This window comes from Nicotiana tomentosiformis, chromosome 5 (genome assembly GCF_000390325.3).
Source record: "Nicotiana tomentosiformis chromosome 5, ASM39032v3, whole genome shotgun sequence".
Taxonomy (NCBI): Eukaryota; Viridiplantae; Streptophyta; class Magnoliopsida; order Solanales; family Solanaceae; genus Nicotiana; species Nicotiana tomentosiformis.
The window spans coordinates 122,263,795-122,276,566 of NC_090816.1; the positions used below are offsets into that span (position 1 = coordinate 122,263,795).

The window sequence follows — 12,772 nt, forward strand, 5'->3', positions numbered from 1 at the left end:
ACGATATGGTGGAATAGAAATGGGCTGGGTGCCCGGAGCCAAATCAATACAGAAGTATATATCTCAGTTGGCAACCCTGCAAAATCTGCATGAAATACATCTGGAAACTCATGGACAACTGGACTAAACCCATAGAAGGAACATCTGCACTGGATCGCGAATATAATCCAAATAAGATAGACACCCCTTCTCGACCATACGTCAAGCTTTCACATAAGAGATAACCTTGCTGGTGGAACGGCCAAGAGTCCCTTTCCACTCTATTCGAGGTAACCCCGACATGGCTAAGGTAACTATTTTGGCATGGCAATCCAATATAGAATGATAAGGTGGCAACCAATACATTCCCAATATAACATCAAAATCTACCATATCAAGAAGTAAAAGATCTACGCTAGTCTCAAGACTCCCAATAGTAACTACACACGAATGATAGACATGATATACCACAACAGAATTCCCCACCGGTATGGACACATACACAAAAGCACTCAGAGAATCTCGAGGCACAACTAGATATGAAGAAAAATAGGAAGACACATAGAAATAAGCATATCCAGGATCAAATAGAACTGAAGCATCTCTATGGAAAACTGGAACAATACATGTGATTACGACATCAGATGACTCGGCCTCAAGCCTAGCTGGAAAAGCATAAAATTGGGGTTGGGCTCCTAACTGGCTGGCCTCAACCACTAACAACCTGGACTCTACCTCTAACTGTCTGATCCCTTCCCTTAGATGGTCAAGCAGGCGGTAGATCAACCAGTGCTAGTATGATGGCACGAGAATCCAGCTGAGATCTGTTGCTCGGCAACCTAGGACAATACCACCTGATGTGGCAATGTTCCCACACTCATTACATCCATCATATTGTTGTGGCGACTGAAGATGAAGCTGATCCAAATGGGCCGGATAACCACTGTGGTGACTCTGGAGTGGTGGTGCAGTAATATGAGCTGGATGTGCACTAACCACTGTAGTGACTCCCCGAAGCAGCGTAAGATTCTTGGAGTGCTTAATAAATTGGCCTGTGAGGATGGAACCTACCATAAGTACACCTGCCTCCAGATAAGGCGCTTCTGAAATTACTGGAATGACGGGGACTCTTATCTGACATTGTCCCTCTCTCCTGAGCATGAACTAACTCGATTAGCCTAGCAATATTCACAGCTATCTGGAAGGAAATATTACTCTGTGTGTCCTTAGCCATCTAAAGCCTGATAGTATAAGTGAGTCCATCAATGAATCTCCTCACTCTCTCTTTTTCAGTAGGAAGCAAAACGATGGCATAACGTGCTAAGTCCACAAATCGAGTCTCATACTGGGTAACAGTCATACTACCCTGCTGGACACGCTCAAACTACTTGTGGTATTCCTCTTTCAGTGTGATAGGAACAAACCTCTCCAGAAATAGATGTGACAACTGCTCCCAGGTAAATGCTGGTGAATCATTAGATCTAGTAAATACATAATCTCTCCACCACCTCTTGGCAAAACCAGTCATCTGAAATACAACAAAATTTACTCAGTTGCTTTCGATTATACCCATGTATCGCAATACCTCATGGCAATGGTCAAGTTAATCTTGTGGGTCATTAGTAGGTGTACCACTGAAGTGAACTGGAAAGAGCTTAGTAAACAAGTCCAATCTCACTAGGGCCTCAGTAGACATGGCAGTTCTATCACCGGCATGTGCTGCAACAACTAGCTGAACTACTCCAACTTGCGAAACTGTTGGAGCCTGATACTAGGAAGTTATCTGCTCCGGAGCGGGAGTAGTGGGAGTTTGTTATCCTCCCCCAGTCTGTGAGATGGCTGGTGCCACTGGAAATTTACCATTCTGGTCCACACCCTCCATTAGGCTCACTAAATGGACTATAGCATCCTGAAGTACTAGAGTAGCTATGAATCCTTCCGGGACCTAGACTGGTCCAAGAGGTACTATCTTAGATGGAACCTCTTCTTCGAAATCCACGTGAGGCTCCACAATAGGTGTTGTTGCTCGAGCTATAGACTAAGCTCTACCTCTGCCTCTACCTCGGCCTCTACCCCTGGTCATAGTTGCCACCGGGGGCTTTGGTCTTGTCCCTCGGTAGATGTATTACATGTTCTCTCCATCTACGAGAGAGTAAGAATAGAATGGTTCAATCATCGATGATAGAATAAAATCGCACGATAGAATAAGAAATAAGTGATATTGTTCCTAAACTTTATAACCTCTGGAAGATAAGTACAGACGTCTCTATATCAATCCTTCAAACTCTACTAAGCTTGATCGTGACTCGTGAGACCCAAGTAACCTAATTCGTTGATACCAACTTATCATGACCTGAAATTCCCACCTTCGGGACCGTGATGGCGCATAGCATTTAACAAGCTAGTCAAGCCAACGTTAGAATTATTTAAATCATTTTTAGCAATTCATTTTAATTAAATAATAAAAAAACCAACAAATAGAATAATATATGAATTTAAAGTAAACAAACCAAAATGATACCAATGTCTAAATACCATTTCAGAACTGTAGTCACAAGTGCACGAGCTTGACAGTTGCGAACGCCGTGCAACTATACCTCACAGTTGCGAACGCCGTGCAGCTATAATACAAACAAGGGTCTGAATAAAACTAAAGTAGTCTGAAAGAAAGCACACAACTAAGATAAAGTAGAAGAGAACTTCACAGTTGCGAACGCCGTGCAGCTATACCTCAAGTCTCCTCTAATAGCTGAATCCGAGAAAATCTACAGTACGCCGCTAGGACCAACTCTGATATCTGTACAAGAACTGCAGAGTGTAGTATGAGTACAACCGACCCCATGTACTTTATAAGTTCCGAGCCTAACCTTGATGAAGTAGTGACAAAACTAAGGCAAGTCACTTACGTTAACATGTACGCAATAATAATAATAATAATAATAATAATAATAATAATAATAACATGAATATAAGTATGACCGGTAAATCATATCAATAATTAAAGTCAATCCAGTAGTCATAGACCTTCAATTAGTTTCCGTTGCGGCGTGCAACCCACTCCAACAATATAAACTTTCAATAAATCAGTTGCGGCGAGCAAACCGCTCCAACAATATAAACTTAAAACAAATCTGTTGCGGCGTGCAACCCGCTCCAACAATATAATTAAACAACTCGTAAATGTAAAAATACTCTAATAAATATCACATTTAATAAAAAATTATTAGGCAACAAAACGTACAATTATTATGATTTATTTAGGAAACAAGTAATGATAAGTAGCAATTAATTATCGAAATAAGGGAGAAAATAGGCAATTTAATAATTAATGTGTTAAATGTCAAGTAACAATTAAGATACATAATTCAAATAAGCATGTAGCAATTATAGCATGAATTCAGGACATAATATTGGACAAGGAATATGAGAGAAATGTTACACCCCATATTTTCGTACGTGAAAGTACGCCATAAATAAATTGATGAAAGCTTGGAAATGATATGTTACATTCCGTATTTTTGTACGTTAAAAAATCGTCGTAAGTTAATCGATGTAAGTTCGGGAATGAGATTTTTTGGGATTATAAGTATTACGCTATTTCAAACAAGTGATAAGTTAATTCGTGAAGGTGAGAGGGTAAGCGAATCGAAGAAAAATGAATTTCGTCAAAATTTGATATTTTGGGATAAAGTACGGCCCGAGCCAAAAATACCCGGTATTTATGGACTTGTATCGTACAAGGTACCACATGACCATAATAGTAAGATGTACAAAGTGTGTTAAAAGTGAGTAGTATTTTAAATAATTTAAGATAATTTCTAATTATGTGGATAAGTGGGTAATTCATAAATTTTAGTGGGAGATAATTAAAGTATTTGGATAAGAACGTCAACGTGGCAGTAACATGTGACCCATTAAAGTGACTATTAAATCACTTTGCAAGGTGTCATTTTGAGAAGAAATTTGGCAAAGTAACCAAATTTTCTGTTTAAGTTATATGTATGAATAGACCAAGATACTTGTGATGACTCCCGTGTGATCCCTGTTTCATGGGGCTTGAATAGATGATATAACACTGCACATTACTACTCAAACTTGAGCATGAAATTAATTCTCGGTGATTCTATAATGAGGTAAAGCTCTGTTGTATACTGTATAGTATGGTGGACAATTGGAGTTATGCAGATCTATTTTTAATCACTATTGTTTACTCTTAGTGGTGAAATGAGTAGGGAGCTATCGCCCTTTTGTCTCAACATCTAGGTTACAACAGGAAAGATTTCTCCGGTTGGGGTAAACTTATAGATGGATATTTAGTTTAGGTATGTTAAGGTTATCTCCTCTTTCTTTTTTTTGTATGATTCAAATAATACAAATAAAATGAGTAAAATATGCAACTTTCAAAGATGACTCTATTCATAGAAATACTTGAGGTGTCTACATTCTTTATTTCCCATGTTAATTATTATTATATCTTCTGTTCATGGGTCTCTCAAAAATACATATATGATAAAGTTTATCCGAAAGGCATATTATTTTTATGAAATTCCGAGAAATCTTAGTAACGTATTTCTTATGCATTTCATGCATTTATACATGTACATTGACCCATGACCAGATGGCATTATATACGCGTATATTATATGTATATGGGATATGGGAAAAGGTTACGGCATTATATATGCACCACTACCTGATCAGCTGGTACATGTTGATGATTTTCCCATAGTGGTCGAGATGATATGATGGGATGCCCCCAGAGACTTGATGATGTTATGAACACATATACCTATGCATGGCATGACATTTACATATGCATGACATTATAAATATGAAATGATTCACAGAACTATTCAGACTTACATATTGAGTCTTTTACTTTATGTTTCTCTCATGTCTATTATTTACTGATTTTCATTCCTTACATACTCGGTACATTATTTGTATTGACGTCCCTTTTGCCGGGGGACGCTGGGTTTCATGCCCGCAGGTCCCTATAGACAGGTCAAGAGTCCTCCAAGTAGGCTATTAGCACATCGGAAGGTGTTGGTGCACTTCATTTGCTCCGGAGATACTATTTGGTCAGTATGATTAGAACTTGTGTTGATTGGTATGGCGGGGCTCTGTCTCGACCTTTATGATACTTATGTACTCTTAGAAGCTTGTAGATAGATGTCATGTATACATACACTTGTATAGGTTGGTATTTCATGTTGTATTTTGCTTATCTCACGGTAGCCTCTCCGGCTCAATTATCTATAATAGTATGATACGAAAAGATACGTTATGTTGGTACTCGGTTGAGTAAGGTACCGGGTGTCCGTCGCGGCCCATCGGTTTGGGTCGTGACAAGAAATAATTAATATAATAATTAATTCATGATTTAAAATATTTTTTGATTTTTAGATAAATATGCCAACAATCAATTTAATGACGTATAGGCACTCGTCACCTCACCTATACATCATTACACATGAAATTCAGTTAACAAATAATTCAAGAATTTTATTCCCTCAAGTCAAGGTTAACCACGACACTTACCTCGCTTCACAACCAAATTCAAGATTCCAATAAATCTTTGCCTTGCGAATTGGTGTCTGAAAGCTTCAAATCTAGTCACAAACAATTCAATATACTCAACATGAATCATAGGGATTAATTCCATATGAAATTACTAATTTTTCGAATTAAAAACTAAAATTAATCTCAAAACAATAACAGTGGAGCACACATCTCGAATCTCGGAAAACCTCACGAAATTCGAACACCCGTTCCGATACGAGTTCAACAATTCCGACATCGAATTGCCCTTCGAATCCTAAAACTATAGTTTATGAAGTTCAATAATTTTCCCCAAATTTCCATCTAAAAATACTAATTGAATGATGAAAATAATAATATATTCATGTATATTAACCAAATCCAAGTTAGAATCACTTATCCAGATGAATTTCTTAAAAAACCAATGAAAGACCGCCACAAATCGAGCTCTCTAGGTCCAAAAATAAAAAAAGAGATGAAACCCTCATTTATATGGTACCACATATGATCTCCCAATGTGCTGACCATACTTTCTTTTGTGTGGTCCGCACATCCCATGTTCTGCGGCCGCACTTCAACAGCTCTACACTACCAGGCTTCAGTAAATTAACCATAACTCTCTCTACAAATGTCCAAATAATTAACGGTATACCTATCTTGAAACTAGATACAAAGGGCTACAACTGTTGTTTTTGAATCATCTCTAAATTCCTTGTAGATTAAAAGATACAAGCTTCTAAAGTCGTACCATCGAACCTGCACAGTCTTCTTTTTGCAGCAGCGAGAGGAATTCGGCGGACCGCACAATTTCAACTTTGTTCCGCACAATTAACACTGCCTCCGCACTTTGGGAGTTTTGCGGTCGCACATCCACACTCCAAAATGTGCCCTCGCACTTCAGCTACGTGCCGGAATGCCCAATCTCATTGAAAACTCACCCCGAAACTCACCCAAAGTCACTCGGGACCCCGTTCAAATATACCAACCAGTCCCGTAACATAACGCAGACCTACATGAGTTCTCAAATCACATCAAACAACGTCGAAACTACAATTCGCACCTCTATCCGGACGTATGAGTTTATGAAAATTTCTACTCTATAACTCACGTTGAAACATGTCAATTCAATCCGGAATAATCTTAAATTTTGCAGCTAAGTCCCAAATGACATAATGAATCTATTCCAACTCTCGAAATCTCAATCTGAGTCTTATATCGATAAAGTCAAATTCACGTCTAAACTTTGGAAATTTTTAGCCTTTAGATTTCTAGTTTTGGTTAAATAGCAATAATTTGAGCTAGGGACCTCCGAATTTGATTTCGGGCATACGCCCAAGTCCCAAATCACGATACGGACCTACCAGAACTGTTCAAATAGTTACCTGGGTATACTTACTCAAAACGTTGACCAAAGTCTACTTAGTTGAGTTTGAAAGCTCTATTTCATATTTTAATCAATTGTTCACATAAAAACTTTCTGGAAACATTTACTGGTTGCGCACACAAATTGAGGAATACTAAAAGGTTCTATTTGAGATTTTAGAACACAAAAATAATTATTAAATTTAAAGATGACCTATCGGGTCATCACAATAAGTTGGCTGCCATATCTAGATTACAGACCGTGGAAATTGCCTCTTACAGAAATGCAGGATAAGACTGCATACAATAGATCATTGTGGTCTATTTTTTCCCTGGACCCTGCGCATATGGGGAGCTTAGTGCACCCGACTGGTCTTTTACAACCACTTTCAAATTAACCCCTAATCTTAAAGCATTAATCTTTATAACACAATATCAAGGATAAAAGATTGCCACCTTTGTACAATGATAGGCTCTATGTATCCCTGTTGTTATATATATCCATGTTATGTTTTGATGATCTAATAAACTTAATGCTAAGAACTAGATAAGGAACCTGTTACACATACTCAACTACTTAAGATCAACATGTCTCAAAGTCGGGGATATAGTTCAACTCTTTAGAGTCAGAGAAACAGTAAAGGGAACAGATGTTGGTGACCGTACCAGTCAACTTCCCAACAGTTGTAAAGTTGTTGCCTCCACATGCAACAGTGCAAAATAGTGCAGCAGTCAACTTCATTGGGAATGCTCTTGTACCAAACATGCTAGCATCATTCAAGTGATGTCACCAGTGTTATATTAATATTAACCCAAAGACAAAACATCACTTGAAAATTTTGAAGAATCAATCCAGTTTTCTCTCAAGTCTGTGCGTCAATCCAGCAATCGATTCTCAAGTTCTTCAAGAACAAAGAACTACATAACAAGGACCAGTTCCCTGCATCGAGTAATCACATGTCCTTAGTTGTGTTTCACCTTTGTTAAAGCATTTTACTTGTAATTCCTACTTAGCTTAGTTAGAAGCAATTGTGTAGGAAACGTTTGTTAAATCATAAAATCTGTGTTTGTGTCTTGGCTAGGATTAGTTGAGTTGTAAGTATTTGTAATAGAGTTATTACAAAGTGGCTTATAATAGAGTTATTACAAGTTAGCAAGTGATTAAGAAGTTAATTCCTAGGTTACAATAGGATATAATCTAAAGTTTTCTCAGTAGTGAATTGAAATCCTAGAAGGGTAGGTCGTGGTTTTTAATCCCGTGAGCACAGATTTTCCACGTAATATTCTATTGTGTCATTTACTTACTACTCTGTGTGTGTGTGTGTGTGTGTGTGTGTGTTCTATGGGAACAAATAGAGAATCATGTTTTCTATACAGTTTGGTAGACACTTAGTTTCTATCAATTGGTATCAAAGCAGGTTCTTTCTATCAGGCTAATACCTAGAAAGGATTCATATGGCTGCTCCACCAAGTTTTGAAGAAGGTCAATCTACCTATAGACAACCAAGGTTCAACGGCCAATACTATGGATGGTGGAAGACAATGATGCATTATTTCATCACGGATGAAGATTCAGAGATCTGGGACGTTATATGTGATGGATCCTTCGTCCATACAAAGACTGATAGTAACCCAGCAGTAACAGTTCTCAAAACAAGAAAAGAATTCAATGATGTTGATCACAAGGCCATAGAGAAGAACTTCTGAGCAAAGAAAATTCGTGTCCGTGATATTGGACCAGATGAATACAATAGGATCTCAGCATGACAATTTGCTAAGGAGATCTAGGAAGCTCTCCATAAAGCTCATAAAATGACAACTCAAGTCAAGCAATCAAAGATTGACATGCTTACCACAGAGTACGAGCTCTTCAGAATGAAGGACGACGAGTCCATCTAGGACATGCACACTTGCTTCACCTCTATCATTAATGAGCTCCATTCTCTCGGAGAAATCATTCCAAGGAACGAACTTGATAGGAATATACTTAGTGTATTACACAGTTCCTAGGAAAGCAAAGTAAATGCTATCACGGAGGCAAAGGATCTACAGAAGCTGACCATCGACGAGCTCGTTGAGAATCTGAAGACGTACAAAATGAAGAAGAAGAAGTATAACAAGAGAAGAGATCCCAAGAGGGAAAAGAACCTGGTCCTCAAGACAGACAATAATGAATCAAGTGGTGAGGATGTTGATATGGCTTACTTGACAAAAAGAGTTTAGAAAATGGTTCACAGAAATGGAAGTATTCCAAAGCTAGAAAGCTCCAGCAAACCAAGAGGATATGACATATGTCCTAAGTTTGGGAATTCAGGGCACTTAATCAAAGATTGTCCTCTCATCAAGCAAGATCAGTACAAACACAACTCAGACAAAGCAATTAAGAAGAACCAGGTTTCTGAAAAATCATTCAAAAGAAAAGATATTGCCGACAACATTGTGAAACAAGCTCTTGCTGCATGAGGAGACTCCTCCAGTGAATCGGTCGAAGATGATGACAAAGGTGACTACTCCATGATGGCAGTAGAAAATGAAGCAACTGAATATGACTCCATCTTTTCCCTGATGGCACAATCTGATGATGATGATGAAGTAAACTTTCTAGATGTTCAAAGAAATCTGAAGTCTTACTCTCCAAGAATGCTTATGTCCTTGGAAATTTTTTTAATGGATGCTTACCATAATCTTATAAATGATAAAAATTCTTAAACTATGGAACTAGGAGAAGTAGAACATGAGAGAGATGATATAGTAGTTGTTTTGGTGGACTTAAAAGAAACTATTGAAAGTTTTAAAAAGGGAAAATATTCCCTAACTAAAATAATTGCAAACATAGAACATGAAAGAGATGACCTAATTGTTGTTGTGATTGATCTAAAAAAGACTATCGGGAGTCTTAAAGAAGAGAAAGAAGACTCAACTGAGAAAGTAGCTAACGTAGAGCATGCGAGAGATGACCTATTAGTGGTAGTAGTAGACTTAAAGGAAATAATTGATGAGCAAAAAACATAAGGAAATCATCATATTACTCGAAAGGGAAAGGAAGTTGCAAGTTAGGAACATCTTAGGATTGAAGACGAGTTAAAACCAGTGAAATCCAGTCTGTGTGTTGAACTTGAAAAAAATAAGAAACTTCAAGAAGATCTATGTAGGGTTAAGAGTGATCTAGAAAAATCACTTAAGTGGACCTGGTCCTCTGATTCCATCACTGTGTTGTATAAAATAATGGGGGAAACAGGTAAGGGATAGGGTTCTAAAGGGAAAAGAATCTTTACAACCCTCAAAGCAAGTATGTTACTGTACCTGATAACTGGCTTTGCACTCACTGTGGCAACACTGGGCACTTTAGGGAAACATGTAAGGCCAGATTTCAGTCTCAACAGAAAAATAAAGTTTTTGCAAAAAAAAGGGGTAACTATTGCTAGAGAACCCGGCCCCTTATATAAAACACGTGTGATGCCTGCTTGGACCAAAAAAATCCTGATTCATCCCCTTCCTAATTACAAGGGACCCAAACTTATTTGGGTTCCTAAGTCTAACCCTTGATTTCCTTGTGCAGGAAGCAACCAAAAAATGGTACATGAATAGTGGTTGCTCAAAGCACATGACTGGAAACACAAATGATTTACTTTCACTCAAAGCCCTGCAAGGAGGGAGTGTATCCTTTGGTAACGGTAAAAAAGAATACATTCTGGGAGTTGGAAGGATTGGGAAGTCTCTTTATCACTCAATTGAAAATTAGTACTATGTGAATGGGTTGAAGTACAGCTTGCTAAGTGTCTCCCAAATCTGTGACAAGGGAAACAAGGTAGAATTTGTGTCAAAAATATGCACGGTCACAAATCTTGTTACTGGTAAGGTGATTTTGGTGGCCAAAAGATACAAAAACTTCTATGTTGCTGACTTTGAATCTCTAAAAAATGGAGATCTCAGTTGTCTGAGTGTTGTATATGATGATGTTGAACTATGGCACTGAATATTGGCTCATGCAAGCTTTATGTTGCTGAACAAGTTAGTCGAGAAGGATCTAGTCTGTGGCCTGCCCAACTAAAGCTTCAAGGATCACAAGGTGTCCGATGCATATGTAAAAGGAAAGCAAGTGAGATCCTCTTTCAAGCCCAAAAAGGAAGTCAGTACCTCAAGGCCACTTGATCTCCTTCACATGGATCTATGTGGACCTATGAGAGTGCCAAGTAGAGGAGGAAATAAGTACATCTTTGTCATTGTGGATGACTATTCCAGATTCACCTGGACTATGTTTCTCAGGTCCAAAGATGAAACATTTGAAGTATTTTTTGCATTTGTAAAAACGATCCAAGTGAAGATGAGCCATTATGTAATAATTATCAGGTCAGATCATGGCACAGAGTTTGACAATGCCAAATTCGATGAATTTTATGCTGAAAAGTGACATCTCTCATAATTTTTCAGCTCCAAGAACACCTCAACAAAATGGTGTGGTGGAGGGGAAGAATAGGACTCTTAAATACATGGCAAGAACAATGTTTATTGATAACGGCACTGCAAAACACTTCTGGGCAGAAGCTATAAACACTGCATGCTACTTGGTGAACATGTGCATGATCAGGTCCCTTTTGAACAAAACTCCATATGAACTGTTGAATGGGAGGAAACCTAAGGTGACACATCTAAGGACATTTGGCTGCAAGTGTTTTGTCCTCAACAATGTTAAAGAATCACTTGGAAAGTTCTATGCTAAAGGTGATGAAGGAATCTTTCTAGGCTATTCGTCACAAAGTAAAGCTTACAAAGTATATAACAAAAGAACACAATGTGTGGAGGAAAGTATACATGTAATATTTGATGAGTCTCACCACTCGTGTGGAAAGGATTCACAAGATAAGATTGATCAAGAGGGAGAACAGTCAATTGTCCCTGGTGAAGTCATTGATATGGAAAATGGAAAAGATGACATGATGAATCATATCAAGGAATCAAATGATGATGGTACATGTATTTTTCCAACTGATGGGGAGGAACCAGGTTCCTCAATCACAACAATTGAATCTGAAAACAAAGTTGCTGATGTAGTTTAAGGAACTCCACATGCAGAGAGAGAGAGAGAGAGAGTCACAATCAGAAACACCTAGACCATCTCACAATGAGGTTCAGGTGTCTAACTGGAAATACAAAAGCTCACATCATGAAAATGTGATCACTCCCCTTGATTCAAGAATTCAAACCAGATCAAAGGCAAGAAACACGCTTGCCTTCTCAGCCTTTCTCTCTCAAATTAAGCCCAAGAATATCAAGGAATCATTAAAAGATGTTGGTTGGATTATAACTATGCAAGAAGAACTTCATCAATTTAAGAGGAATAATGTATGGCACATGGTTCCACGATGCTGACAGAACTGTTTTAAGAAACAAGTGGGTATTCAGAAACAAACTTGATGAGTTTGGAAACACAACCAGAACAAGGCAAGGCTGGTAGTTCAAGGTTATAATTCGGAATAAGGGATTGAATATGATGAAATATTTTCTCAAGTTGCTCAAATAGAGTCAATCAGAATCCTCATTGCCTTTGCGTCTCACATGGAATTTAAATTGTTCCAAATGGATGTCAAAAGTGCATTTCTGAATGGCTTTCTAAAGGAAGAATTCTTTGTCAAATAACCCCCTGGATTTGAGAATCATGAACATCCTCAGCATATTTTTAAACTTGACAAGGCATTATACGGGATAAAGCAGGCTCCTTGTGCTTGGTATGAAAGGTTGTCCAAATTTCTTCTAGAAAATGGCTTTACAAGAGGAAGAATTGGCAACACCTTATTTATGAAGAAACAAGGGAGGCACCTGCTCAATATGCAAGTCTATGTTGATGGCATCATCTTCAGAACAACTAATGATTCATTGTGTGAGGAATTCG

The 12,772-nt window shown here is 38.0% G+C and overlaps 1 long non-coding RNA gene across 1 annotated transcript; it reads left to right on the top strand.

Annotated features, from left to right (window-relative positions):
* Positions 1 to 3,955: 3,955 nt before the first annotated feature.
* On the top strand, positions 3,956 to 5,211 carry LOC138891832 (uncharacterized). The gene is made up of 2 exons (XR_011408168.1): positions 3,956 to 4,301; positions 4,970 to 5,211. It is a non-coding gene; the product is annotated as an uncharacterized lncRNA (long non-coding RNA).
* Positions 5,212 to 12,772: the final 7,561 nt, after the last annotated feature.